Source organism: Haliotis rufescens, unplaced genomic scaffold (genome assembly GCF_023055435.1).
Source record: "Haliotis rufescens isolate VD_foot unplaced genomic scaffold, xgHalRufe1.0.p SCAF_74, whole genome shotgun sequence".
NCBI lineage: Eukaryota > Metazoa > Mollusca > Gastropoda > Lepetellida > Haliotidae > Haliotis > Haliotis rufescens.
The window spans coordinates 1,166,380-1,189,198 of NW_025964366.1; the positions used below are offsets into that span (position 1 = coordinate 1,166,380).

The following is a 22,819-nucleotide window of genomic DNA, read 5'->3' on the forward strand; positions in this document are numbered from 1 at the left end:
AGTCGCATTAATTTAGAGACCCCTTAATTTCAAGATTTACAGTACCTTATATCAGACCAAACATCATATTACAGCTACAGTGATATACTATTCGTCTATATGTGATCACTATATAAATACGTTTCCAAACCCTATGTAGCTATAGGCCTACATGTATAAGCTACCCATTCCACACGGTATTATATAACACCTCTAGGGCATTGGGGTAATAGACATGTCATTGATGCCGTTCCCGGAACCTTATTGTTATGCTAACTCATGACTGAATATGGCAGGCGTGTTTCCAACGGTAACGATTTTATTCATCTATTCATAAAGCCTTCACGTCCTTTACCATATCCGGAATGAAATAAGAGATATCAATTATGTACCGGTATATTTCCAGTGTGTGTCCAATATGTATAATCATATGTAACACCGTGCTGGCGCCTAGTATAGACATGGAGATTGCGTTGCATTTCAGATAGATCATATGTTAAGCTGTTTCAGTTTCTGAACCATCATACAGAGGCTGAGACAATAGGTTTTGCTTCCGTTTTAAGTTGCTGTAGTATTTCTGGACAAAGAATAGGCCATTGACCATAGATGGGCTTTCACAGCAAAGATAGTTACACAGACTATACAAAGACGGATACATAGATACACAAATACACACACACACACACACTCACTCACTCTCTCTCTATCTCTCTCTCTCTCTCTCTCTCTCAAACACACACACACACACACACACACACACACACTGGCAGACAGACATATACACACTGACAGCTACATAAATGTATACAAAGACAGATACATAGACATACACACAGTCTGACACACATATATACACCCATGCATAGACATTCATACAAGCATACAGACAGACACACAAGTGCTTCAGCTACACACACATATACACACACACTGCCACACAGACACAAGCACGCACAGATACAGTTACACAGATGGCTGCACAGCCATACATACATGCAGAGGCATACATAGACACAGGCACACATACACAGACAGACATACATACACAAAGACACACAAGAGCTACAGCTACACACAGACACATACACGGACATACAGACACAAGCATTCAGACACACAGACAGATACAAGCGCTACAGCTACACACAAACACACACACAATCGCGACAGCTACACACAGACCCACACAAACGGTACAGGTACTCAAACAGCTACACACAGACACGCACAAGAGCTATACCTCACAAACAGCTGCACACAGACACACGAGCACACAAGCGCTACATCTACACAACTGCTACAGTCACACACACAAGCCGTACAGCTACACACAGAAACACTCTCACACGTGCAAACGACCACACGTCTTTGCATTAGTGTCTTGACACTGGCGAGATACTGCAAGCACTGTTTATCAATCCCTTCTTCGAATCATTTAAGAAGACGATCGTTATCCAGACTGAGCTAATGGCTGTAAGGGCTGGTAATGTCGCTGAATTATTTACGGAATTGTACACCACATCAGTCATGCAAAAGACCTCCCTGATGGCCTCCAACGATAGCGTGTTGCTCAAAATACGTATCCGGTCTTTGGCCTCGTCATCCTCCCCCTCATAACCTTCTATTCCTGGGAGTAATGGCAGACTCTCATAAAAGACAAGATCTGCAAACTGTTGACATATCGCAATAGATGTCTTGAAGTAAACTCCCCCGTACGATTGCATATGTGACTGTGTATTGTAACTGCATGACTTTCATTTTATTGCTTTCTCGCATTTTGTCAGTGACTGTCAATGAAACTGTCACTTTAAGTTTTTGTACTCACGCTTACGTACGGAACAATACTGATCGCTGATACATGATGCAAGAAAATTAATAACAAAACGCAGTTTAAATAGTTGAATCTTATTCAAACACTCACTGATCGTGTGTTACTAGCTTTTGCTACAATTACAACATTTACATTTAGAGGAAAAGAGCTGTCAAATATTCATAATCAATCACGACAGCTAATTCAATTTCTAAAAACACAGCAGTAATTGTATACAAGCCATTAGTATTACCTAACCTCTTAACATAAGGTAATGCCTGGGGACAATCTACTCCGATGGTCAACGTCTACTAAACAACCGCTGTTCGATGTACGTCTGGCCATCATCTCAGCATAAGGTCATCTGAGCAGATGCAATTACACCATTAGTCGATACAACTCATGCACTCTCCGGAGGTCGGTTTACACATGCAGCTGGCGTCAGTCTATTTCGAACCAGAATGGCAACAATTAAATAAGTGTGTAAATTACGGTTTCCTCTTGAAATAGATGACAACATGCTAAGTTTTGATCTTTTGTTATAGTACCATTGATTATTTCGACAAAAATCACGGCGGTGCAAAGCAAAGTGCATGACGATCTAATAGGTAATTAGTTCGCCCTGTCCGTCTTAAGTCCTGCTGATCGGATTCCGTGTTCCTGGATCTTTTCTTGGCGACAGAAAGGTATAGTCACTAAGCCGATCACCGTGCTCTAGTTGTAGCCAGCAAGTTGGTTCCAGGCGTTAGCATCGAGACCAACATGCCACAGGTACACACTCATTGAAGGCGGTTCTGGCTATGGGTTGTAAATATACAGACCCTTGAGAAGCACTCCTGAGTTACTTTGGTTCCTGATCTAGCTGTTGCCACAAGCTTTATGCCGTTCAGAGTCGTTTAGTTCAGAATGGTGGATAATTTGTGACATGCCTTATATGGGAGCGATTCTTCTGTGATAGAACAGCATTTACTGGTAAGTACGAGAACAAGGTTTTGTTTGTCTGGTGTTTGTGTAGATTTTATATTGAGGTTTCTTTGTGTAAGCTTTTCAGAAATGATTCTTAAAATAACCATGTGCATTGTGAAACCGTGACTGGTGAATGAAATATATGATACATGTCGCTGAACGTACAGCTTAATCATTCCAATGAATTAAATTTGATGCTATGTGATACGTAAATATTATGTTGTAATATGTTTATAATGTGTCTGACATAAGGAGGTTGTTTCATCGAAACGTGAGGAGATTTCTTATTTATGTCTTGAAATTGTTATGTGACCACAATGAACAAATGTGTTCCAGCGAGGTGTGTTGTCGGTTACTTCGATAATCATGGTATTTATGAAGCGCCTACTTACAGATAACGATGAATGGAAGGAAGTAGTTAGTTTTAGTTGATGTTTTGCGATATAAATATAATTTTGTGTCAATGCAAGAGAATAACCAGTCTAGATTAATCAACCGAAACAGATTCCATTTGGTTCAAAGGGCAAAACAGCTGTCAAAATTATATGAATGGACCACTGAAAATCAGTGCTGACACCAGTTGTTCGCGATAAGAAAAGAAGAGAAGTTAAAGCAATACGTTTCAGTTATGATAAATAATTTGAAATCATTATGTATTACATTCGCCTTGAAATGTTTGAACTAGAAAGGGTACATCTTCGCATACTTCAGCGGGGCTAGAGTGCCTTTGGTATACGTACAGAAGACAATTCACATTCAATCAGCTGTCGAGGTAATCTCGACACAAACCAAGAACACGATGTGGTCGTACTTGTTGGGGTTAATACAATGTGAAGAGATGCGTTTTTTAATGGTCGTGCTTTTTAATCCCTGATTCTGCCCGATTACGATCCTAGTCCACTGTTAGTACTTAAGTACCATTAAGTTTCACAATAGTGGTTAATGCTTTCAGCCTGTCCCACATCCGCTCTCATGCATTAAGTGGCGTGACATCTTTGAATCGTCATTGAACCGAACTCACTCACTCATACACTACAAAACCCGATTAAAGAATAGTTATGTGTTAATGTCAATGAGAGAGAAGAGCAAGTGGCACTATACGCCAAGTGTCCCAATGATCTGTAAAGGGTATATACAATTGGCAAGTAACGTTCTTTCTTGTTTTTTTCATATGTGCATTGTGGGAACTGTTATTTACGCTTATCATCAACACAATTAGCATAAATTAACATACCTTGCAGATAATATGTTACATTTTATTACATTTTCAATTAGTTTAAAAATAATCAACATCAAAACATGTAAAATAATACATTATTGGCGATATTTATATTATTGCTGTTTTTCTCACTATCCTTACGTTTAAATTCGTAACCAACCAACAAACTGCAATGTCGATTTTTAGAAGACACGAGTTAAATATTTATGTAGTGAGTGATTGATTGAGTGATTGAGTGAGTGAGTGAGTGAGTGAGTATGGTTTTACGCGGCTTTTATCAATATTCCAACAATATCAGGGCGGGGGACACCAAAAATGGGCTTCACACATTGTACCCATGTCGGGAATCGAAGCCGGTCTCTGGCGTGACGAGCGAACGCTTTAACCACTAGGCTACCCGACCGCCCCATATTTATGTAATGATTGAGTGAAAATACATCATGCCCATTTAAATACTCATAATATATTAGTCATACATATATGTATTGCAGAATTACTCATGACAGATTGTCTTGCCGTTGTACGAAAAAACTGTAAGCTCTATAGTGATGACGGTAAAATAGCTTAATTATCACTGGGAGGCAAACATATCCCAGCGTGTCAAATTTATGTGAAAAAAAAGCCCGACAGAATGCATGCCTCAGACATTTATATTTTGAGAAACCCACGACTTTGGTATGATGTCAAGCAAAAAATCAAAATGAGGATGAATCTGAGATACCTTCATAGGATCATGTTACGCTCAAGGGGGGCGACTCTGTACGTCGAATTGTGTCATCATAGACGACTGGGTCCCACATGCCTACATATCAAAGATAGTAGTTAATGACAGTAGTAAATCACGATGAAAGAACATATTAGAGAAAGCGTAGCACCACGGAGTCCATTACTGGAGGAAAAGACTACATTAAGCTTTGTGGCATGTTTGATGCGAACAGATCACATCGATCGTGGTTGGTCCGTTTCTCTCAATCCTGTCGTCAATACAGCTATACTCATCCCCTGGTTCAGGGAAACACGGTAATGACATTTGGAACATATATTCTCCATTCGGCGTGAGAATATGGACCATTGTTACGGTAAGATATGCCTTATTGCAGGCAATACTATGATGTAGGATAATTATTTAACCAGGACTTAATTAGACAACAAACTCTGACTTGTAATGTATTTCTCGATGGCCTAGACCCACAAATAGAGCACATTAACTATGTTTCCTGCTTTGTCATCAAGCCCGGCACCATGGAGTGTAATTAGGGTCGTGATTAGTTCACATGCTTTGATTTAGATGGAATAGAGTACACGAAGACGCGGAGACCAACAGTGAGTGATGGACTTTATGGTGCAATGTTCTAGTCGGGCAGGATGAGATAGGTTCGACTGCTATATATGTAAGCAACTATACATGTTATACTTGTAATGCGTGTTGGAATTAATCATATGCTGCACAGTCTCAAATGTTTTATGACTTGCCTGAGGTAACTCATTCGTTAGGGAAGGTGGTAAAATCCGTTTACATAACAAGAAATCGGATAACAGCAAGCCCATTGGAGCCGACTAACCAAGACGTTATTCTTCTTTAACCAGAAGTTATAATTGTGAGCTTGTTGTTTGTATGTCAGAGTAGAATATTATGTAGGTACACCAGAATAGGCGATACGGATTGTTTATCAAAGTAGGTTCAACCACACATATATCAGAGGAGGGTATATTGTAGGTACATCAGAGTAAGTTGTACTGTAGGTACATCAGAGTACGTTGTACTGTAGGTAAATCAGAGGAGGTTATACTGTAGGTATATCAGAGGAGGTTATACTGTAGCTATATCAGAGTAGGTTGTACTGTAAATATATCAGGGTCATCTTCCCGAGGCAAGTGAGTTAACTGACTTTAAAAGTCCAGTTTCCACCCTTGCCGAACTAGGCTGGAATTACTGGGCTATATCGTAGCACCACCAGAGGCTATTACCAGTTATGTCCCTTCTAAACCTCTCCTATGGACCAATCAGATTCCACTTCTCGTATCACTTGTGTTTGCTTCGCACAAAATGGTGGCGCCCAGTCAGGACGATCTGATCGATAATAAAGATCTATATTGTGATAAAACGGGTCCTACATCGCGAAATGCATCAAATCACGTGAGCACCTTGATTAAAAACATGAAACGATTTGGAAAATATCTGCTGACAACGAGTTGGCGGTGCACATGCTTTGCAAATCCTGAAAACGACCGAAATCTGCACGACAGTTTACGAACCGGATTTCGATTTCATTGAGCGATTATGATTGGACTATGCATACTATAGACTCGTTAGCCCAGCCAAAATGTAACTCCATAATGCCAGCCTAGTTCGGCAAGGGTGGAAACTGAACTTTTAAAGTAAGTTAAATCTCTTGCCTCGGGGATATTTATCAGGGTAGGTTATACTGAAGGTATATCAGAGTAGGCTCTACTATACATATATCAGAGGAGGTTCTACTGCACATATAATAGAGGAGGTTCTACTGCACATATATTAGAGGAGGTTCTACTGCACATATAATAGAGGAGGTTCTACATTACATATATCAGAGGAGGTTCTACTACACATACATCAATGGAGGTTCTACTGCACATATATCAGAGGAGGTTCTACTATACATATATCAGAGGAAGTTCTACTACACATACATCAGAGGAAGTTCTGCTGCACATATATCAGAGGAGGTTCTACTGCACATATAATAGAGTAGGTTCTACTGCACATATATCAGAGGAGGTTCTACTACACATACATCAGAGGAGGTTCTACTGCACATATAATAGAGGATGTTCTATTGCACATATATCAGAGGAGGTTCTACTATACATATATCAGAGGAGGTTCTACTGCACATATATCAGAGGAGGTTCTACTGCACATATATCAGAGTACGTTCTACGACGCATATATTAGAGGAGGTTCTACTATACATATATCAGAAGAGGTTCTACTATACATATATCAGAGGAGGTTCCACTACACATTTATCAGAGGAGGTTCTACTACGCATACATCAGAGGAGGTTCTACTATACATATATCAGAGGAGTTTATACTACGCATATATCAGAGGAGGTTCTACTACACATATATCAGAGGAGGTTCTACTACACATATATCAGAGGAGGTTCTACTACACATTTATCAGAGGAGGTCCTACTACACATATATCAGAGGAGGTTCCACTACGCATATATCAGAGGAGGTTCTACTACGCATATATCAGAGGATGTTCTACAATACATATATCAGAGGATGTTCGACTACGCATATATCACAGGAGATTCTACTATGCATATATCAGAGGATGTTCTACTACACATATATCAGAGGAGGTTCCACTACACATTTATCAGAGGAGGTTCTACTACACATATATCAGAGGAGGTTCCACTACGCATATATCAGAGGAGGTTCTACTACGCATATATCAGAGGAGGTTCTACTAAGCATACATTAGAGGAGGTTCTACTATACATATATCAGAAGAGGTTCTACTACACATATATCAGAGGATGTTCTACTACACATATATCAGAGGAGATTCTACTACACATTTATCAGAGGAGGTTCTACTATACATATATCACAGGAGGTTCAACTAAAAATATATCAGAGGAGTTTCTACTACTCATATATTAGAGGAGGTTGTACTGTATGTATTTCAGAGTAGGTTATAGTGTATGTATATCGGAGTGGGTTGTACTGAAGGTATATCAGAGAAGGTTGTACTGTAGGTATATCAGTGTACGTTATGCTGTAGATATATCAGAGGACAAAGTGTACACTGTGTAGGTTATACTATAAGTATATCAGGGTAGATACTACTACACATACATCAGAGGATGTTCAACTGTACATACATCAGAGGAGGTTCTACTATACATACATCAGAGGAGGTTCTACTATACATACATAAGAGGAGGTTCTACTATACATACATCAGAGAATGTTCTACTGCGCATATATCAGAGGATGTTCTACTATACATACATCAGAGGAGGTTCTACTGCACATATATCAGAGGAGGTTCTACTACACATACATCAGAGTAGGTTCTACTGCACATAGATCAGAGGAGGTTCTATTATACATAGATCAGAGGAGTTTCTAGTATACATATATCAGAGGAGGTTCTACTGCACATATATCAGAGCAGGTTCTGCTACGTATATATCAGAGGAGGTTCTACAATACATATATCAGAGGAGGTTCTACTTCGCATATATCAGAGGAGGTTCTACTACACATATATCAGAGGAGGTTCTACTATGCATATATCAGAGGCGGTTCTGCTGTACATATATCAGAGGAGTTTCCCCTACACAATTTTGGAGGAGGTTCTACTAGTCATACATCAGAGGAGGTTCTACTACACATATATCAGAGGAGGTTCTATTTTACCTATATCAGAGGAGGTTCTACTATTCATATATCAGAGGAGGTTCTGCTACGCATATATCAGAGTAGGTTGTACCGTAGGTATATCATAGGAGGTTGTTCTGGGCGTATATCGGAGTAGGTTGTACTGTAAGTATATCAGAGTAGGTTGTACTGTAAGTACATCATAGTGGGTTATTCTGCAGGTATATCAGAGGAGGCTTTTCTGTAGGTATTTCAGAGTAGATTGTATTGCTGGTGTATCAGTGTACATTATGCTGTAGATGTATCAGAGGAGATTATACTGTAGGTATATCAGCGTGGATTGTATTGTTTGAATATCAATGTACTTTATGCTGTAGATATATCAGAGGAGGTTATTCTATAGATATATCAGAGTAGGTTGTACTGCAGGTATATCAAAGTAGGTTGTACTGTAAGTATATCAGAGTAGGTTGTACTGTGGGTATATCAGAGTAGGTTGTACTGTAGGTATATCAGAGTAGGTTGTACTGTAAGTATATCAGAGTAGGTTGTACTGTAGGTATATCAGAGTAGGTTGTACTGTTGGTATATCAGAATAGGTCATTCTGTCGGTATATCAGGGTAGATTGTGTTATTGGTATATCAGTGTACGTTATGCTGTAGATATATCAGAGGAGATTATACTGTAGGTATATCAGAGGAGATGATACTGTAGGTATATCAGAGTAGGTTTTACTGTGTGTATATCAGAAAAAATGTACACTGTGTATATCGGAGGAGGTTGTACTGTATGCATAGCAGAGTGCGTTGTACTGTGTGTATATCAGAGGAGGTTATAACGTAGGTATATCAGAGGAGGTTATTCTGTAGGTATATCAGTGTACGCTATGCTGCAGTTATATCAGAGGAGATTGTATTGTAGGTATATCAGAGCAGTAAATTCTACTAAACATATATCAAAGTAGGGTCTACTACAAATAAATCAGAGGAGGTTCTACTACACATATATCAGAGGAGGTTCTACTGTAAGTATATCAGAGAAGGTTGTACTGTTGATATATCAGAGTAGGTTGTACTGTTGGTATATCAGAGTAGGTTGTACTGTAGGTATATAAGAGTTGGTTATGCTGTAGGTATATCTGAGGAGATTATGCCTTTTTGCAAGTGAACGTTGGACTTGCCTTTGCATGGCTTGGTGACGGGTGCCACCGGGTGCCACCGGGTGCCAATCGTTTGATTATGGAAAGGATTTTTATTTCGATTTATTCGTAGATCACATTTAATCACGTTTTTTCAAGCAATTAGATTGCAGCACACACACACACACACACACACACACACACACACACACACACACACACACACACACACACACACACACACACACACACACACACACATTCGTTTTATAATGATTCTTGAAAGCAACTACATCCACTTCTTCACATGTGTGTGGACTGAGATTGAGATACAGCCATGAAAGTCTTCTGAAGAATCGACGTGTAAGCTCAAACAGATATTACGACATAAGGCGCTGTCCAATGTGAAATGTCTCCTGCACATATACCAAGTAAATGTGCTATATATAGCGATGCCATGCATCACACAGTTCTGGAAATACTATTAAGGGAGGTGTGGTAACGTAGTGGTTGAAGTGTTCTCTCGTCACGCCAAAGGTCCTGGTTCAATTCCCCCATAGGTACAAAGAGTGAAATCCATTTCTGTTCCCATCGTGATGTAGCTACATTATTGCCCCAAAAGGTATAAAACAATACCCACTCACTCACTCTGATAATATTAACACATAGCCTGTATTATTACACATTTATGTTTGTAATACATTTCCTAAACCTATTTCGACCAGCCGTTTAGGCCTGTGTAAAACAGAATTACCTGCACCATACTTAAATGGTTATACATTGAACGTATGCACTGATTCGGGGGCACGGGTGGCCCAGTCGTCTAAGGCGCCGCGATTCGCTGTGCAGAGTTGCGTCCCTTGGGCACGCCAGAAACCTATGATTGTGGGTTCGAATCCCGGTTCACCCCAATTATGTTTCTAGGTTTGTCAGCACCTTACCCGTGCTCGTGGGTTTCACCGAAGTGGTAAACGTCTGAGACCTGCATCACTTCGGGCTTTCCTCCCACATTAAGCTGACACGCCGTGTTATAACTGGAATACTGTTAAAGCGGCGTTAAACCCAACTCACTCACTCACTATGCACTGATTCCTCTTTTGATGTGTGCGCATACCCAAATGCTTCTCATCCTATGTTTTAATGAAACAACGCACATCTCAGTGGCAGCTTCATGTTACACGATCGATGTAATCTGTTTAACCATGACTAGACATCTTGAGTCGTTGTCTTTCTAATAAAAGCAGATCTACGTCAATGTATTTCAACCGAGATATTGATGAGAATGTCCTTCGTCACCTCTGTTACGCTACAATGGAATATGCTGTAAGTCACCAAAGCTATTGGGGTACAAATTAAATGCGTTCGTAATTTTTCAGTAAAGCGTATATAGCACTATAACTTGATTAAATGAATACTGTATATAGAAGGTATTGCAGTGCTAAAGAATACTCCCTAGCTCTATTTTGAAACTATTGCAAAGAAATAAAATAGGCCCTATATGTAACTCTATTTGCAAATACATACGCCTTTACTCGAAATTGTAGCTATTGCAGTGCAATAAAATAGGCCCTAACTCTATATTCAAGTTATTATATGCAAATGGATACGCCTTTACTTTATATTGAAGCTCTTGCAACGCAAGAGAATACGCACAAACACCATATTGAAGATATTGAAGTGCGAAAGTATATAATATTATCTATGCTGTATATTGAAGCTATGGGAGTACACATAAGTTAAGATGCCTTAACTCCTTATTGGTGTTTTTACTACAAGGGAAGACCTTTAAGCTATTTTAGTGTAACACAATCGCTTTAATGCATCACTGACGTCACTGCGGTGAAAACAGAATAGTCCTCATAACTTCTTTCAGTAGCAAAGAAGACATTTCAACGCTTTAATAAAGTCAAATTGCAGAACAAATGGTTTTTTTGTGTTGTTTGTTTGCTGTTTAACGCCACACTAAGCAATATTCAAGCTATATGACGGCGGTCTGTAAATAATCGAATCTGGACCGGACAATACAGTGATTGACATCATAAGCATCGATCCACATAATTGGGATACGATGACATGGATCAACCAAGTCAGCGGGCCTGACCACCCGATCCCGTTAATCGCCTCTCACGACAAGCATAGACCTATTCCACCTCGGATATTCACAGGTCCCTGGACGCTGGGAGCCAAACCTGTCCTTATCACGTCTTTAACTTTAATCTTTACGTGATTATAATTTCAATTAATTAACGCATGCCAACCCACTATTGTTTTACGATCTACTGCTTGTTGTTTTCAATGTTGGGCACTCTGGGTGATAACCAACTTATTGAAGCTATATTGCAGAACACAAGTTAGTGCATTATCTCTTCACTGAAACTAATGCAGAATACGACATAATGAGTTATATCTTATTAAGCTATATTGCAAACACGACGTGTATAATGTGTTATTTCTTCATTGAAGCTATATTAATTGCAGAACAGAGATAAAGTGTTATTTCTTTATTAAGCTGTATTGCAGAACACAGCTGATGCTTAAACACTTCAACTGACTTATAGAATACTTTCTTCATGTCGGGCGGTCGGGTAGCCTAGTGGTTAAAGCGTTCGCTCGTCACGCCGAAGATCCGGGTTCGATTCCCGACATGTGTACAATGTGTGAACCCCATTTCTGGTGTCCCCCGCCGTGATCTTGCAGGAATATTGCTAAAAGCGGCGTAAAACCAAACTCACTCACTCACTCTCTTCATGTCACAGTACATTTGGAGACATATCAGTTGAACATGTAACGAATTAGACCTCATACTATTAGTATGTTTAGAAACAGTGTGCGTATGTACAGAATGTTGCAGGAAACGAAGATTCAAACGAACTGGAGAGTGCCTTCAATGTCACTTGTTTCAATTCAGAATGCAGTTTGCTATAGAAAATGTCTCGAATAGCTTTTGTTCCAAGTGTAATATGATGAAGTACGTGATTGTTCGCAATGAACAACCTCCTTTCTCAAGGGATGAGTGCATTGAACGTTGCCCCTGTAGTGGAGTTATTGCATTAGACACTGAAATTGTCTCCTACAAACGACCCATTGCCAAGCCATTAATGACTGGGCTGCTCTGTGTGCATTGTGATGATTAAACAAATTCGCATCCTCCCATCTGAATCAAATTGGAGTGGCAATTAAGCGGGAACACACAAAAAGGTAAATGACTTTCAGCGAAGCTGACTTTATCAAAATGTGATTAGTACGTTTTGAAACAAGCTGCTCGGTGGTCGTGTTCGGCAACTGATATTAATCGCATGAAAGATTTACGTTATTTAATACTCTTACCCTTCCTGATAAATCATCAACATGATAAAAATAATGATATTGTTCATTCTTATTAAAGTTGATGGACTAAAACCATATTCAAATGTTTTGATCAATGAGGCACCATCTATGCTAAACTACCTTTCTTCTTTGATAGGCATTTAGAAATTGGAGTTCTAAGTAAGGATAAGAATTTATGGAGAGCGACGTTGCGGTGTAGGTTCTTACTTGCTTGATAACGGTGTTAGAACCTACACCGAAACTTCGCTCTTAATTGTAATAAAGAAGTTGTTCATCCATAAATTCTTATCCTTACTTAAACTACCTTTGTTTTTGTCATCTTGAATAACTGACATAATATTTAAAGAAACGTTGAACTCACTCACTCACTCCAAATACACCAGTCAAATCCCATGTATATGATTAAAACATTTACACACGCTCAAATATGGTGTTTATGGCACCTTGAAGTTTTCCATTTCCTGTATTGAAACGGCCGTGTTGGAGACATACGCGATAGCCTCGCGATATACATCCAGTGTTATAACACACTATTTCGAACACGACTGAATGAATAGCGCAGCCATTGGTTGCTACGTGTTTTCCTGCTGGCTAAGTTACTCATGTGAACGAGACCCTCAGCACAGACTATCTTATGGCTGTGTGTGTGCACATGCTTCCTGGCCGGACGGAATTAAACATACTTGGGACCTATACCTTGACGGTTTGGATGAATATGGTGAGTCCCTTCACATTCCATTATATTATGAAACAAACTTCGGCATCATATTGTGTTATGGCCTAAAACTGTGTATTACACACAGAATACTAAACGAGCTCCCGTGTAATACCAATTTTATGAAACGAGTGAATAGTTCTGGTATCTGACTCGCTTTCGCTCGTCAAATACCAGAACTATTCACAAGTATATTAAAATTGGTTTTACACAGGAGCGATTTTAGTATTTTATTTATTACTTGCCATTTACAACTTTTTTTTAGAATTATAATGTCGTGCGTGAATAGGCTGACAGCTACACGATGAAAGGCATAATCCAATTTAGTTTAACAGAATAATACTTCAAACACGTCAAAAGTTGAAACGTATTAATTTAATATCATACAACGGTCCACGTTAAGAATTCAGGCGCCCGTTCCACAAAATTATTGTAGCACTGAGGTTATCGCATACTTTAATATAGACTTACAATATGCGCTACAATACGATCACCACGGGGAACGGGGCCTTGCACCTCAAAGTTTACAATCACGTCACAATACCCGATGACGTAATTTGTGGAATTGTGTTGCAAGATCAATCGGCGAAACGATATCATGTGACGTCAGCCTAGCAACAAGGTTGCTGGGGTCATCGGTTTGCATAAGCGCCTTTCAGTGATCTATCATCCCCACACGTAATGTCGTTGAATAAGCCAAGGGATATTGAGAGCTTTCAATATTTGTTCGTGAAACTTATTCCGACGGTACATAATCAAGCGTTTTGGGTATTACACAACATGTAATACAGCTGTATGTTTATTAAACGGGTGATCTCTTCACGGGCAAGTAATAAAAATATATATTTTACGGACACGCTGTATCTGATTAGTAGCATGACTTGAAGGATAAAGAATGCTCAATTTATACGATTTATTGTCTATCAATACATATGTCAAATACCTGACCCATTTGTGCAAACATGTCAGTATTAACCTGAAAAAGATCATCATCGTTTATTGCATTTTTCCATATACAATAATCATTTTAAGACTTATTAATGTGACATCCTAATATTGAAACACAACAGCCGAAATCTCGTGATTGTTCCATTGCCGGAGTTTTGTGTTTACACTTTCTATTTCTTCCTCTGCTTCATCTGACATCACATGAGATCAATGTCATATGAACATTACACCAAAATTTACATTCGGATCCGGAATATACGAATGTAAAGAAAGAGTATAGATTTTTGCCATGTGTATATGTAAATAAAATAATTGTGTCTAATAATTAAAATTTACTTATAGTAATGTACGTAACTTTATATATAATTACTGTAGTTATTGTTCGTCAATCTTTGTAAAATACATAGTTGCCTAGCAACTGTAACACGAACAATCAAATCATTCGTCGTGATCACTACGTTGCTTAGCTATTGCGCTTGTTGTTCGACAGTCCACCTCGCCACCTGACAAGGCGATTATTTGGCGTGTGACGTGTATGCGCGGGAGGTGTTTTATAAGGTGTACACGGTGCCCCTCCGGCAATCACTGCAGTCATTAATTGTCACTGAGTGGTTTATTCATCTGTCACATAACGAACTGTGTGTCGATTACGTAATAATATAGGAGCCTGTCGTGAGGGAAGTAGTTCTTAGGATTAAGGTTCAATGACCGCTGTATGGGATCGCGCAATAGTTACACGGACTAACGCTATGGTTATACATTGAAAACACTTAATCAGATACATCAAGCTTTGTGTACTTTCAAGGTTGACCATTTCTAATCTTATATATATATAGAATACGAAACTCGCTTCCGTGTAATAACAATTTTATGAAACGAGTGATTAGTTCTGGTATCTGACGACCGAAAGCGAGTCAGATACCAGAACTATTCACGAGTTTCATGAAATTGGTTTTACACGGGAGCGAGTTTAGTATTTTATTTATTACTTGCCATTTATAACGTTTTTTAGAATTCAACTATTGAGTGTGAATAGGCTGACACCTACACGATCCACGGCATAATCCAATTGAGTTTAACAGAATAATACTTCAAACACGTCAAAAGTGGAAAAGTATGACTTTAATACCATACAACGGTCCACGTTTAGAATTCAGGCGTCCGTTCCACAAAATTATCGTAGCGCTAAAGGTTATCGCAACTCACATATTTTAACTTAGACTTACGACTGTCGTTGCGCTACAAAACGATCGCCACGGGGAACGGGGCCCTGCACCTAAAAGTTTACAATCACGACACAATACTCGATGACGTAATTTGTGGAATTGTGTTTTAAGATCCATCGGTGAAACAATGCCATGTAAGCAGCTCCTCTCAGTGATCTATCATCACACGCAATGTCGTTAAATAAGCCAAGGGATGTTGAGAGCTTTCAATATTTGTTCGTGAAACGTTTTCCGAGAGTACATAAGCACGCGTTTTGGTATTACACAATGCGTAATACAGCTGTATGTTTATTAAACGGGTGATCTCTTCACGGGCAAGTAATAAAATCTTTTAGATGCCTATTCATTACATACGTACACAATCATACGTCAAGATATATTTGTTACATATAATCTACGTTAATGCTTAATGCATGACATTATGGAGTGTATATTACGAGATATTGAATTTTCTGAAAAGAGAGATGCGCTAAATCCAGGAATAAAATGTCGAAGATAGGACAAAATTGCCACCCCCCTCCCCCAACTGTCAAGACTTGGAGGAGGAAAATGTCAGAAATATTTGTATTTCCGGTTGTATGGACAAGTATGTTGCTATCAGAGAATGTTCCCCATGGACTATACACAATGACTATTTCATCGTTGTTGAAATAAGCAGACGTGTCTCCCATATTTGTTCTTAATTCAAGAAGTCAAAAGTTACGCCCCTAATGTGTGCCAGAATCCAATGATCGTGGGTTCGAATCCAACATTATGGTTCTGTTATCATAATGTTAATGTGTTAATACTGATGGGTTTCACTTAATGCGTTGTTTAATCACAAAACACATTTTGAATGTAGTGTTTCGAATATGCAGGCAAAGGTTTAATATTTGATAGGTATAACCTAAACACTGTCTGTTAATTACCTCAACTCTGGGAGTCGGGAACCTATCCATGGCACGTGGTGACTGAGATACCCATACCGACGAGTAAGTAAAGGTTAAAGACACCTCTATCTCTGCTATCGCTCTCGTCTATTTCCTCTTTATGGGACTTCTGTCATGAGAGAATAGTTTCGCCGTGTTCGTCCACCAACGCCTACGAGAGATTGCTGATATTAATGGAGCCATATTTCAAATACGAAAATTTGGTTATTTCAAGTCGTTTTATTTATTTGCTGATTTCACGGAAAGAGTCTATTTGTGGACAGACATCCCGAATCAGAAATGTAGGCTATTTCACTTCTTGTACATGCATGGTGTGTTTTCGCTTTTTCTGTTTGATGATGTCATGTGGAATGGGAAGAGATATTACTGGAGAGACATTTCGAATAGGAAAAATGGATTATTGCACGCTTTGCGCATTCATATATGAATAAAAGGGATAAAACCATTTCTATGATCACAAGAAATCTCCAAGTCGTATGATTCCCACTATGACACATATTCATGTGTTAATGAATGACTGTTAATTAATGATGATACCAGTTGTTCGCGAAAAGGCTATATGACGGCGGTCTGTACATAATCGAGTCTGGACCAGACAATCCAGTGATTGTAATCGCTTGCTCTCCAGAGGGCTTAATTGACAGCATGTGGATCCGTTAGACTGTAAACAAAAGATAGCTATGCAAATGGAAATAGATTTTCACGTTTTATAATACTTTCTGATGAAGGTTAACAATCCTATGATATTTATTCATCAAACTGCAGACTCGTCAAAAATAAAACGGATGAAAAACATATGCAATATTTTGAATGGACTGTGTAAGAAGTGACGAATCGTCAAATGGCGCTGGCCTCTGGCAGAGGTACCATGCTGGCTGCCGACCGCAAGGTACTTTGGGTAGGAGAGTGGCACCATGAGAGAATGTGAGAATAAGTTGTCTTCATCGATGTAATTTATGGCCATAAATGCGACGATAGTAGTTATTTATCACAATACAACAGGCACGACATTATGATATTTGTATTCAAATACGTGGACATTCTCAATTAGCATGCATGTCGTAATGCTTTCTGGGCTTTCCTCCCACATTAAGCTGATACGCCGTGATATAACTGGAATAATGTTAAGAGCGGCGTTAAACCCCAATTCACTGACTCACTTACTCACTCTGACGGAACAGTGTCAAATACTGACTCGGTCACCTTGGCTGTGTGGTCATCATGTTATGTTTTTGTGATAATTATATTGACATTTTTTACATATTGTCGTGTTTGATAGACATGTCACATATTTCAGCATTTTACAATTTCCAGTTTTGATTTTACGTTATGTCATGTTTATACTTGTTTGTTGTTTAATGATGCACTCAGGACTATTTCATCTATATGAAGGCGGTCTGTAAAAATATATATAATAGAGTCTGGTCCGGACGATTCACTGATTGACATCATGAGCATCGATCTTCGCAACTTGGATACGATGGCATGCGTCAACTAAAAGAATATTTTAAGCCGAAAATATTCACTATAGACTTCAGGGAATTCATAGTCATTCATAGAAATGTCTGCATAAAGCAGAGTCGATTGTACGATTCCGACTATATCATGAGTATGTGTTTATGAATCACTATCAAATAGTAATAATACCAGGTGTTCGCGAAAAGGTGAGCGTATCCTGCCCAACCGGTGGCACCCTTCACAAACACATGCAAAGGCAAGTCAATTGTTCACCTAAAACACGGAAACATATCGCACAAGTCATTTTTGTCACTGTTGCGTCAAATTTGGAAATGTCCACACGTCTACCATAACATATTTTGAAAACATGTTTTTTGAATATAGTCTGAATGGAACAATAGATTCTTTCTGTCAATAGAAACTTCTTTCAGACAAGGGTTTTGTAGCTTTTATTTACTAGGCTAATATAGCCACCCTCTTGTTTATAAAGAGAGTAACTGCATTGGGTGAATCTCCTTGTGCACCAACATAGAAATAATACAGATTTTCGTACAAGCGCAAACAAACCTGTTAAAGGGAAACAACTCCTGTTACCCTAACCGAGAATGACCACGTAAAATGGCTCAGGCGTCATAGGTGACCGTTGTGACAGGGGCATGGCTGTGGGATGTGAGTTCATGGCTTGTTGCAGGGCATGGTGAAACTTGGTATCTCTGTGGGCTGGCCTATCGGAAGCAGAAATATCCGTTACAGGCGAAGGCACAAACGCGTATAAAATATGAACAGTGCATGTTTGTCCATGGGATTGCGGACCAAAATGTGTTGACACGAAATATACCGCCCACGGATAAATGCTTAGACGGGGTCCATGAAGAGGAAACCCCACTTTATAAAAACAACGTTATAAAGTCAGATTTAGCGTAATGAGAAACTGGTCGGTCGGAATGGATAAACATTGCCAGGAACACTATGGTGAACTGCATTGCGTGCAATTGTATCCAATTGCTTTGTTTTTTGCGGGACTCTTTTAGATGCGTTTCCGTCGACTCCTTTTTTTGGATCCTGTTACTGTAATAGTTACCATTTCAAGTGGTTGTCATGCATGGCATCGACGCCGATCTATCGATCGTTCCATTTCCACCCAACTCCGTTAGTCAAATAAGAGCAGGGTGTAGAATGTATTGTTTACAACGTGAATATATCATTGTGACGTCTTAATGGTAGTTTTGATCGCAAATGTATATAAGCTGATTTGGAGCTGTTGTCTTTGCATAGTTGTCTTTCTTCGGATATCCAAAGTCTGAATCGAAATCTTATAATATCGAACAGTTTAAAATATTAAATTCAAATATTTTTCTTGATGTTCGCGTTTTTGGCGTTCTTGTTAACGTCACTCATTAGATGGTGTACACACCATGACACATTGAAAGTTACAGTTCCGTTGTCTTTTATAATACCGAGTTTTTTGTCATGCATGTGTATGTAAAAACGTACGCATGATTTGAAAGGCATGAGAAGAAATCACTTGGTCAAAGTGCGTTTCCATATTTTTATGAGAACCCATTCTAAAATAGTAAGAATTATTAAAAATAATATGTTATAAATGATAGCTCTGATATTTTGACAGTTGGAATCCCAAAGTAATTAATATGTTAATGTACGCAAAAGAAGAATTTATAAAATAAATAACGATCTTCAATTGGATGACGGGAATATATTAATCTAAACTGGTTTATTTCATATCATATCTTTCCAATGCAACGGCGCTGAAACGAACTCGCTTATCCAGCCCGGTTGTACTTTTACAAATGATGCTGGATGGATAACGCACCAACAACACCATCTTGTCGAAGAGAACACGTTGAATTATACATAATAAAATTCTATTCTCGTCGCAGGAACCAGGGCACATCGATTTTGTGAAATGATATTCTAAATAGGATCGCTGACATTCGCTCCCCGTATAAAGGGATAGCTCGGCCAGGTTTAAGCGATGTTACTGCAGATTATCGGAACAGGTCAACCGAAATAAAACCCTTCCAAGTGTGAAAGTCATTCTAATAAAATCAAATGACAACGTTGATGCGTACACGTGTTGGGTGTGTGCTGATGAAGATGGTTATGGATTGTTTTAAAGATGGGATAAAGCGAAAGTAGTATTTTGTTGTAAAATAGACATAGCCTTGAATATTTTCACCCTTCTCTCACTTAGTGAACAAAGTGCATTGCCGGTTTCTGAAGTGTTCACGCAGCTATGTATACCATTTGTAAAGTTTATAACATTTTGTTATAAATTCCCTGTTGAGAAAGGGTTATGGATTAGATATATCCATGCTAAGTATGTAGTAAGATCTAATGTCAGTTTGTTAAATATTACCCCGAGCACTAGTATTGTATTAGAATTACAAAGTTATCACGATTTTTTGTCATTATTTTAAAAACCATGAAGTAATATCATTGTTTAACAACAGATGCTGTTGATTGCTAGACTCGTATGTACACACCACCATCTGTCAGGTCCATCCTCAATTTAAATTTGTATTTGTGTCACGCTTCATATATCATTGTATGATCTGAAGAAGTAATAAAATGATTTTGAGTTGGGTTGAAATGGTTCATGATCAAGTACCGATAAACGAAGAACTTCTTAAGATGTACATGTGCATGTAAGTACCTTCGATACTGAATGTCTTTGGTTCCTTCATAACCCATAGATACATAGATCAAGAAATATGTTCATTTTCTTTCATTTGATCACATCATTCAATATATACTACTCAAAAGAAGTTAAGGATCACCTGATTTTTTCATATTACAATAGTTAATCTCTCATGCCATGACACATTAACGTTACCAATATGAAAGAATCGGGTGATCCTTAACTTCTTTTGAGTAGTATATATTACTTTGTGCAGTAGCATGATAACGTGTTCAGTAATATGTTCCAATTGGTAAAGCTAAACGTCGGGACGTTAGATCTGTCCCAGTAACAGACTTTCGTGTTTCTGGGATACAAGAACTCTGAAATCACTACATCCTCATAATTCCCTTATTTGTACTTGTAGTTAGGGCACGTCCCGCGTCGTATAGCTCATGACGAACAGATATCAGAAGCTGCGTGATTTATGGACGCGTAGTAGAATAAACAGTAGTAAAGAGAGTCGCGGTTATGAGGCTGGGGATTAAAAACGCTAGGTGTTCTTGTGTGGAGCAGTGAAATCAATGAAGCAATCAGTCGGCCACACAATGTCGACTTCATTCAAAAGACTCACGACCTGAGAGCTGACTTTGTTCATTGTACAAGACCTTTGGGTACAGTCAGTACTTGGAATCAGAATGGTTGGTGGGCGTTGACTATGACCAAGGAACGTCATCTGTCAACGTTAACATATGATAGGTTGCTGTAATGTTACATATATTATCTGTCTGTCATATAGGTTTAGCTGATTATATGCATATATACATGAGACACAAAGATAATTAGCGTCATCACAAGTTGCTGATAACAGTCACCAGGCAACGGCATGTATACAAAGTGCCTGCATGCGAGAAATTGATAGATAAAATATGTATGTATTCCGCTAAAACTGGTTATGCCTCTGGATGTAGACATTTCATATGTCAGGGTCATAGAATTCCTCTTGAAGTATCGAATGATTGATGGAAGGAAGATACTCATATTTTTTCAGCAACATGAGTTTCAAATCATAAATGTAAAGTCGTTTCACTGAAGTGCGTAGTTTACCACGATGGATGTGGTGCATCAATGCCTTTTTTTGAATCGCAATTACCCGTGGGTTGACGTTTCGACACCAGGGTAAGATTTTACTCCTATTGATAAGCCGGAACAGTGTTCGCACTTCGAACATATCATCAGTTAGTTAGAATCCCAGTCCTAAGACAAATACAAGGTTAACTGCGAGTGTTTCAGTTTATCTGTATGCGTTAAAGGTCTGAGACATCTTTGCGTCTTGTGTTTAACCTGTGGGAACAGTGACGCCTCTACAAGAAAAGCAAAATAGTTCTGTGGTACCAATGTCCAAGCCTGTTAATAAATATGGCAATAAGGTCACTGAAAGAGGATGATACAGTGTGGGCTGGTCTAAGGGAGGTCATAGAGACTGGCAGCTCGACAGCTGACACGTCATCGTCTCCCACATCCCTTGATCATCACAATTGTAGCAGAGCCAATATATTTACATGACATACATAATGTCACACACAGTAAACAGAGCCAATTTACGTCCTCCCCTAGAACGCTGTCGGTACATAAATGTAATATCATATATTGATTTCTGTCAATCCTATGACCTCCATTGACGGATGAGCGTAAAGCATGCTATGTGTCGCTGCTATCTGATATCTGTATTTGCATGTATTGGTTCGATGTGATCGACACACTTTAGGCAAAGGTAATAGTCTTGTTGTCTGGTTGTCAGGTGAGACAATATATCAAGGAATGCATTATGGGATATATTTTCATTTGTGATATGAACACCATATAATATGTATCCTGTGCTGGTGTAATTGGACGTCAATAACGAGGCAGGTTGACGTGCCATTGATCTGTACTATTTCTGTAAATATTATCAGCTTTAGGTTCACCCTAATTGTTAACCCTCCTAAATTGTGTACTAACATTGATGTAGTAGACGCAGCAGCATGACAGCGAAGCATCTTAATCAGAGGTTACTGAATAATTCACTGTTAATCAGTA

General features: G+C 38.8%; 1 protein-coding gene across 1 annotated transcript in view; it reads left to right on the forward strand.

Moving 5' to 3' along the window:
* The first annotated feature begins 2,621 nt into the window (after positions 1-2,621).
* Positions 2,622-22,819, forward strand: part of LOC124152461 (globin-5-like) — a 69,757-nt gene continuing 49,559 nt past the window's right edge. The window contains exon 1 of the mRNA XM_046525405.2: positions 2,622-2,761. The gene's annotated coding sequence lies outside the window, so the exon portion shown is untranslated. The remainder of the gene's footprint in view (positions 2,762-22,819) is intronic.